Below are 9,553 nucleotides of genomic sequence, written 5' to 3'. Positions count from 1 at the left end.
GTCTACCTGTGAAACAATTCTGTTAAAAAAAAATTCTTCTGTATTTGGTGTGAGATCAAAATGTAACTACCAAGATTCCACTTCAACCTCAGGGTACATGGTATATGCAAGCTAGTTTACAAGCAGGCTAGCTAACTTAACTCATTCTAGTCACTCTTGATTGTTACAGTATATTTTGACAGTTTTGGCTAAATAATTTTCTCAGAATGTTACAATACAAATTGAAGCCCCGTGACAAATGGGAGGTAGTTCAATAGCTGAGCTGGCCGAGCAGGACGTGGGGATGTTTTTAAATGATATACTGTAAATAGTGCATATCCATTTGTTAACGAGGGCAAAGGTGTAGAAATGGCCGTCCCATGCCACTGTCTTACTAAAGATTTACTTTCCTAAAGATGAAAAACAATTCAATATTCGCGTTCTTTACACTCTGATAGCCTTTGACCTGGCTGTCTGGGGGCCTTGTTATTTTCAGCATCTGGGCATCATGGCAATCTAATGGAGACAAAAGACCTGAAACATCTACTGATCCTTTCAGCCTGTGTGCAAACACACCTTCATTCAAATCTCCATCCCAACACCTTGCTACACAATTCCGGCCGGGGACACGTCCTATATAATGAAACACCAACAAAAGGGTTATAATATACAGTTAAACATGAAATGAGGTTTGACCTCAAATCAACACATTACAGCCCCATGAGGGCATTTGGTTCAATACTATACAATGAATTAACACCGTGACGAAGCATATCAGCACCAGACTGATGCTTTTAAGTGCAAAGAGATGATAGGCCAGTATTTCCCTGTAGACTGAGTGGATGGTTAAAGTTAGACCCGAGTGCTTTGTTTTGCGAGATCGGATAGAGTTGTCGCTCGGTGGGATGTCTGTGGAGGGGAGCAGAGCCCCAAGATTGCCAGTAATTACTCTCTGACTCACATTAGCCAGCCATCTGCTCTCGAGAATCACGCCATCTCTCACAGAGAGAGAGACAGAGAGAGAGATATTTTATACGTTTAGGCTGCACTTAATGCTGGACTCAGTTCAATTTGTTATTTTTTAATTGTAATTTGCTCAGTTCCTGGAATAAAAAAAATAATACAAAAAAAAACCCCCTAAAAACCTCGTCATCCTGGCTATGTTTTGAGAAAATGAATAAAATGAATGGTATGTAAGATATAAGATGCATTCGTTTAACATGTTTAATTGCAAAGAAGATTAAAAAAAAAAAGAAGACAAATGATAAACACTGTCATGCAACAACAATAAGTACAGTGAAGTAGCGCAATATACACTACTCATCAAAAGTTTGGACATACCCGCATGGGAATTTCTCCATTTTTTTTAAACTACTATTTTAGAGGAATAATAAAGCAATTAAAACACTATGGAATAACACATGGGATTATGCAGTGACCATAAAAAAAAAAGTGTTTTAGATTTTTAAATTCATACCAGTATTTCTGATGAAGGTTTTGCACACTCTCGGGATCTTCTCACCCAGCTTCATTAGGAGCTTCACCCAGGAGGTTTTTCTTAAATTTCCAAAATAAAATATGCCGAGCTCCTCACTGGCTTCTAAATGAGTTCTAGATGAAAACTACTACAATTCTGAGTAAAATCTCTGTGTTTTTTAAGTAAAAAAAAAAAACGAAATAAAATCAGGGATATATATATATATATATATATAATTTGGTTGAAATATACCAAATTTCAACCATAAGGCTTTATCAGAATGTCATTAAGACAATGGAAAAATTATATGTTCAATGTATTGTATTCAGTTCTTTTCATTGTAAATGTTCATTTCTTTCTCACCTCCACCCTGTGTGTGCGGAGTTTGCATGTTCTCCCCGTGCTGCGGGGGTTTCCTCCGGGTACTCCGGTTTCCTCCCCCAGTCCAAAGACATGCATTGTAGGCTGATTGACATTTCTAAATTGTCCGTAGTGTGTGAGTGTGTACGATTGTGCCCTGTGATGGGTTGGCACCCCAGGGTGTTCCCCGCCTTGTGCCCCAAGTCCCCTGGGATAGTCTCCAGGCTCCCTGTGACCCTGTGTAGTATAGCGGTACAGAAAATGGATGGATGGATCTGCTTAGTGCTCCAAATATTTGTATCTGTATTTAGATTTAAACTGGAAGATGGTGTGGCCTAAACTGATTTTTAAAACAAAATTAAATATGAACCCTACCACTATGTCCTTGAAACACTGTTAAACAAGTTAGAAATGGGAGCACTGTCAGCATATTGTGTGAATTCTGGCTCAGTGTGTTCCCCATCCTCGGCCAAATCACTCCAGTTCGTAATTAGACTCAACTAGAGATATAAAAGTTGTTTTTTTTTTAAATTATTATTTAATCCTGCTCTTACAGTTATTACTTTTGTTTGTACCTCCCCACGACAGTTACTATGAATGAATGAAGGAACAATGTAAATGCATCACAAAGCAACGCACTGACTTTTTGGCTTGGGGGAAATCACAATTCACTGTTATCAAAGTTATTATATTAATGTTTAAAAGTTATTAGCTAGTTTGATTGGTGATTTCATTGGAATGGTATTTAATCCAAATCTAAAACTTCAAAACAATTAGGTCTATAAATAATTTCAAATTAGCTCATATGTGTTCTGTGCTCACATGTGTTCTGTGAGTGGAAAGTTGAGGAATTCTCCAAAAATAGCCAAACTATTGTATATTTTATTATATATATATATATATATATATATATATATATATATATATATATATATATATATATAATTAATTGTATATTTCTAAACAATGAGCCTAATATTTGAGTAGATAAATAAATATGAGGGGGTCAGTGGAACTTATTTTACAGTTAATGGGGTCTCTGGCTGCGAAAAGGTTGTGAACCCCTGTTTTAGAAAACTGCTTAGATAGAAAAGTCAGTGATGCGGATGTATTACATATAAAACTGTATGCTGTATGCATTTATTAAGATTTTTTAAACCATTTTTTTAATATTGGATAAAGATTTCTGAACTTACTTTTTTTTTAAATAATTTTTTTTGTGTAATGCTGTTGAAGCAACCAGATGTAAGTGTGTGTTGTGTAGTGCATTAGTGTGTTAGTGCTACACTGATAGGATTTAACCACCCACAATTTCAGCACTATCTCCTAAAGTCAGATTAAATACTTGTCTGTGTGTGCGTGTGTGTGTGTGTGTGTGTGTGCGCGCTATCCAGTCAGGAGTCAACTTTTGGCCTGCATTGTTTATGAGGCTCTGATGAGCAGCAGGGGTTCATGGGTAATGAGATGAACGTGAGATGATAATCTGTGGAAGACAAATGTGATTTCCTGTACTGGGGCTGAGATTTGAGTTAGAAATACATATCATATCAGATATCAGAGAGAGAGAGAGAGAGAGAGAGGTGGTGAAAGGATAGTAAATTTGATTTCCCACAATAAAATCGCTATTACTTATTTCCCTTCCATATACCAACACTTTGGGCTCTGTGTAATATTATGGATTTTTATTCAGTCTACAGTATATATTTTTGTAAAGTTTCCTTAGATGTGTTTCTTGGGCAGAAATGTTAGACAATGAATCATCTTGAGATACAGTTAATAGTTACTCACTTTTATTACATGTAAACATCTCCAAGAAGAAAGTTTAAAATGAAGAACGAAGAAGTGCAGGGGTGGGAAAAACAGTGGTGATCAGTGATTGGTCATTAGGAAACAGTGGTGATTAGTAATTGGTCATTGGGAAACAGTGGTGATCAGTGATTAGTCATTGGGAAACAGTGGTGTTCAGTGATTGGTCATTAGGAAACAGTGGTGTTCAGTGATTGGTCATTGGGAAACAGTGGTGATCAGTGATTAGTCATTGGGAAACAGTGGTGTTCAGTGATTGGTCATTAGGAAACAGTGGTGTTCAGTGATTGGTCATTGGGAAACAGTGGTGATCAGTGATTAGTCATTGGGAAACAGTGGTGTTCAGTGATTGGTCATTAGGAAACAGTGGTGTTCAGTGATTGGTCATTGGGAAACAGTGGTGATCAGTGATTAGTCATTGGGAAACAGTGGTGTTCAGTGATTGGTCATTAGGAAACAGTGGTGTTCAGTGATTGGTCATTAGGAAACAGTGGTGATTAGTGATTGGTCATTATGAAACAGTGGTGATTAGTGATTGTTCATTGGGAAACAGTGGTGTTCAATGATTAGTCATTGGGAAACAGTGCTGATTGGTCATTGGGAAACAGTGCTGATTGGTCATTGGGAAACAGTGCTAATTGGTCATTGGGAAACAGTGCTGATTGGTCATTGGGAAACAGTGCTGATTGGTCATTGGGAAACAGTGGTGATCAATGTTTGGTCATTGGGAAACTGGTGATCAGTGATTGGTCATTGGGAAACAGTGCTGATTGGTCATTGGGAAACAGTGCTTATTGGTCATTGGGAAACAGTGCTGATTGGTCATTGGGAAACAGTGGTGATCAATGATTGGTCGTTGGGAACAATGGTGAATAGTGAGAGGTCGGAAGTGCAGCACAGACAGGCATTACATGCTGATGGAGAGTCGAGTGAACCTGCTCTCTCAACTTGTTTATCAGCAGCTGTAATGTTAACTGAAGAGCCATATCGACCTCAAGACAGTTTCGTTTCTAGGGTCTTTTTTTAATCAGTTCGCTAAAGGGGTCTAAAAAAACACCAAATCTAGCAACCTAGTCTTAAAGTTGGCAACACTTTAAGTGTCCCTCAGTGCAAGGCTCAGACACGGGTAGGAGCTGTTGCATAATTGTATGTTGTATATATATATTATATTGTATTTCCTCAAATAGCAACAATTCTACACTTAATATATATATATATATATATATATATATATATATATATATATATATTTTTTTTTTAAGTGTAGAATTGTTGCTATTTGAGGAAATGATTCTGTATAGTATTATGTGGTCACATTTGGACTTGAGGTGAGTGTGAGATGATTTAGGCATGCAGCTTACAGGATGCTAAATTACTCTTGTAGCTTCAATGCAAAACTAAAGACACCTCGGCAGGTTGACCACATCTAGGGTAAGAGAGAGAATTACTGGTCAGCTCCACAGTTAGAGAAGCCATGTGCGGCTTTTATTAACACACACACGCACACACACACACACACACACACACACACACACACACGTGATACACATATTCATATGCAGGCTAATTAATATGCAGACTAATGGGCTCTTCTCTTATTTGGATGAAAGAAGGATACAGTTTGTGCTTTAGAGTAGCTCAGACTGGTTATTTGTTCATTGCTTTATATTTCATATTCATAACAGGTCATTTTATAAATAATACAAGTAAGGAATAAACTCGAAGTTGATTTAAAAACTTCATCACTTACAGTAAGTACGCCATACGATAAGTTGTTCCTATAGAAATGATAAAGAATTATATTAAAGTAGCACTTTAATATAAAACTAAACAAAACAACCTTCTGGTTACTATAAACACCATTACATTGTTTTTTTTTAAATGTGCGTATGTTCTTTCCCCCTGTAAAATAATATTTCTGTGTTTTCTGGGCCCATGCTGCTGTAAATGTTCCTTATATATCACTTTCTTACTGTTTCTCCTCTCACACAGCTACAGAGATTTACCCAGACATAATATCAAGGCTTACATAGTCAGGGATAATGACAAATGCACATAAAGTCCCCCCACCAAGTCACCCCTAACCTCTCTCTCTCGCACATACCCACACCCACACCCACAAACACACACACACACACACACACCCACATATCCCGATCCACAGTAATAGCACCGCGATAGCAGTGATTGGGTGTGTTTTGCAGCCGCTGGCTCTCTCGCTCCCTGACCTGTGTGTATGAGAGGAAATTGATGGCTGTCGTTATCTCCGCACGGTCCCTGCAGCGGGATCACGCTGGCGTACACCGCCATTATTTTTATACCGCGTGATGATATCATAAGCTCTTCAACTAAACAGGTCTCCGAGATTGTGTTTCGATGGCACGCGCCCGAGGTGTAAACACACGCATGATGGGTGATTCTTCAGTGCAAGCCCTAACACAGAGTAGGTCTTTGGACCATAACCCATTTTTATTAATACAGATTTTAATCCTACAAATATTGAAGTAGATTCTGGCTCTTCCGTCTTCTTGATGGTTTTCGTCTAAAGAAAACACACACATACACACACGCCACCTTCGTTTTCGTATATCGTGCATGTGAGCTATCAGCTCATAATGCCGAAAATTCAACAACGGCTACAAGAGTGAAAAAAATACACGTAGCTGTCCATCAAACTCGAGACTTCCTCCTTCCACTTATGACACGGCGATGAAAAGGCTTCATGTCCTGCTGTCTCAGTTGCTCGGGATGAGCTGTCAGGAATGAAAGTGAAGTGAATCATCTGATTCAAACCGAATGAATTTCAGACAGTGGAGGAAATGAAGAATACCAGCTGACATGTTTAGATTAGGTAGTACACGTGTAACCAAACCCTGGTCCTCTTAATCCTGAACTTTGAATATTAAATCCATCAAGCTTTGTAGGTATTCTGAGAACATTCTATGTCCTACAACATAGCTGCTACATTTTTATTAACGTTACATTTCCATAATCCTGTGTGAGCAGTGTTCTCATAACATTATGAAAGAAACAGTATATGTTTTTAGAACATTGTATGACATTATTTGTGGAATCTTACAACCTAAACTTACTAATATTACTGAACGTTCTCTGCGAACTGGGATGTAGCTTTACCTCACAAGCAAAAGCTCAGATTTATTTATTTTTTTTTTCGGAAGTGAATGCCGTGATTAACAGCAGCAGCTTATGAACATAGATTTTGGTGGAGTACGACAGCATTAATAACAACATAGGCTCAAACAAAATGAAGTCAAGAGGCTATCACACTTGACGAACGCTTTAGGCGTAAGATTTAATAGAAGAACCGTAAATAAGCAGTTGAGAGTCGAGAACACACAGTCATCCAGAACACAACCTAGCAGCTCAGGCTACGTCCACATTAACCCGGATAGGTCTGAAGACTGCATTTTCCTTTTAAAATGCTCTCCGTCTACACTGGCGTTTTCAAACATTTTCCAAAAATTGCCTGAAACACTGAAACTTCTTTAAACGCAAACGTCCCTACACTGCATATGCGCAAAAAAAAAAAAAAAAGAAGCTTTGGCCTGCATCATTAATCTTTAACAACGCTATCAAACTGGATAGCAGGCGCAACAACTGCGGTACAACATCATCCACCATCTTGTTTGTTCTGAATTGACTGCGTCACATGACTAAAAATACGTCACTGTTTTTGAATATCTCCGTTTTCTCACGAAAACAGCGTTTTCAAATTTATCCACTTGGGAGGGCGTTTTTGAAAAAGCTGTGTTTTCGCCGGACAAAAATACTGTCTCAGTGTGGACGGAAGGCCAAAGTGTAAAGAGAAAGATTTATCCGGATTCATTTGGATAAATGAATAAATGCCTCGTTTTGAGTGGTTTTAGTGGGTTGACAAGTTTCAACAAAATTTTGAGCCCGACTACAAAAGTCCTGAAACTAGCCCAAAAAATTGAGCATTGAAAAAGGGAGACAAGACAAAAGTGCCGGAACTTACACTTTGCTTTTTTTTTAACATTTCTTAGATTTAATTGTAATTATTTGCTATAATACAAGATCTTGGACGCTGCTGAGTTTCTTAGACTAGCTCAATCTTGTCTGCTGCTCCTCCTCCACTGCAGCGTGACCATGGGGCAGAATGATTCCTGCCACAATGGGACTCTACACTGAAAAAATGGGAATATGTGGTCGGTCAGGTTTAAGAAAACATATTACATAAAGTTTACAAAAAAAATACGTTTCTCATAAAAACATGATTTAATTGCTTATACTAAATGTAATTTAACGACGTTTCTAATAACAAGATAGAAATATGTAGAGAGTGTGATCAGTTCACGTAATATTAACGTGATCCAATTATGTTCTAAAATCTTGCGAGGATGTTAGCGCCGAGGAGAAGAAATAACTAGTATTAAATGAACGTGATTAAACCGCATGTGGTAGAATAGTGAAACAGAAAACGTCGCCAGCGCTCTGGGTTTGATCACGAGCTCAGTGAGAGCCTGCGTTTGGTTTTATTCAGGGCTTTGAAATTACATGAACAAATTATGTTGGATGTATGAAAACAAATGGTGTTAATGTAACTTAATGCAAGCTCGTGGACCTGATGGACCCATTTGAATTCAATTAAACTAAATTCAATGAGCTTTTTTTAAAAAGCGTATTTAGTGCTTGTTGCAGTTCCCATTTCTGACCACTAGGTGTAATAATAATAATAACAAATAAATAACCTTTTTAAAATCTTTTGGTCAATTGGTAAAATGTATGGAGTTGTGAATGAGGACTTCATGAACATTAACGTTTGTTAAAATGGTGGGGCTCTGCATCACCTGCCCCTATGGATGAGCTAACACTTCGGTCTGCTCGAAGGTCATTCGTTACTTAGCTGATTATATGGACTGATGTTATAGAGGCAGTCCGTCCAGGATTTTGCAATCGCAGAAATGAACGCAAAATCAAGCAAACTCCGCAGTATGCGCAGGAGCTTGCAATTTTCCGCAGGTTTGGGCCAAGATGTGTCATGTGACATCATCACAGCATTCATTCAGCCAAAGCCCTCTTTGATTCAAACATGAGTACAGCTAAAAGGTCTCCTTTACCAACAAACATCCGCAAAAAAAATCACAAAGAACTCTTCAAATTGCATTGCAAACGTTGTTCAAAGTTTGAAAAAGCCATAGCAAAATCAAGCATTTTTGGCCGCAACAATAAAAAAAAACGCACCGGCTTCCTGTATGGACTGTAGAGGTATAACTAAATAATAAGCCATACAGTATATACAAAAAAAAAATATTCCAGAGCTTACATTTTATACTGAGCAGTTGAGGGTTAAATACCTTGCTGTAGTTTGAACTCGTGACCTTCTGATCAGGAGTCCACTACCTTAACCATCGAGCTTCCACTGCTGCAAATGAGCCTGAATGGATCTAAAGATAGAATCCCTCTGCTGAGCCACCATGACAGGCTTACCAGGAGTGGGGTTTGAACCCACGAGGACATTTGTCCATTGGATCTTAAGTCCAACGCCTTAACCACTCGGCCATCCTGGTTATAGATAAGCTTGTTAAAAGTCACAACTTTAACAATCCAAATGTAGACAAGGTTAGCTAGTATACTGAATGTTAGCTAGCTAGCTTACCTTTACGACATCCAGAATTTGTATTTAAAACGTTTAATAGTTACTTCAATATTACCATCCATGTTACCTATTACATAGACAAAGTAGGTTAGCTAGCTAGACCAGCTCATGAGGGTGGAGGTAGCATTTGAATACAGTTTCGTTTGTTTAGGAAATTCAACAATATTCATGTATCCTTCTTATACGGACTGAACACCTAGGACTGAGTTTCCATTCCATTCTGAAACCATTTAGAAAAAATTTTAGAAAAAATCTGCAGCAAAATCAAGCATCTTTGGCCGCAACAATCACGA

The 9,553-nt window shown here is 38.1% G+C and overlaps 1 non-coding gene across 1 annotated transcript; it reads right to left on the bottom strand.

Annotated features, from left to right (window-relative positions):
* Positions 1–9,088: 9,088 nt before the first annotated feature.
* Positions 9,089–9,171, bottom strand: trnal-uaa (transfer RNA leucine (anticodon UAA)). The gene has a single exon. It is a non-coding gene; the product is annotated as a tRNA-Leu (tRNA).
* Between the last annotated feature and the right edge of the window lie 382 nt (positions 9,172–9,553).

The sequence above is a fragment of the Ictalurus furcatus genome, chromosome 20 (assembly GCF_023375685.1).
Source record: "Ictalurus furcatus strain D&B chromosome 20, Billie_1.0, whole genome shotgun sequence".
Taxonomy (NCBI): domain Eukaryota; kingdom Metazoa; phylum Chordata; class Actinopteri; order Siluriformes; family Ictaluridae; genus Ictalurus; species Ictalurus furcatus.
This window is presented reverse-complemented; position numbering and strand designations above follow the sequence as displayed.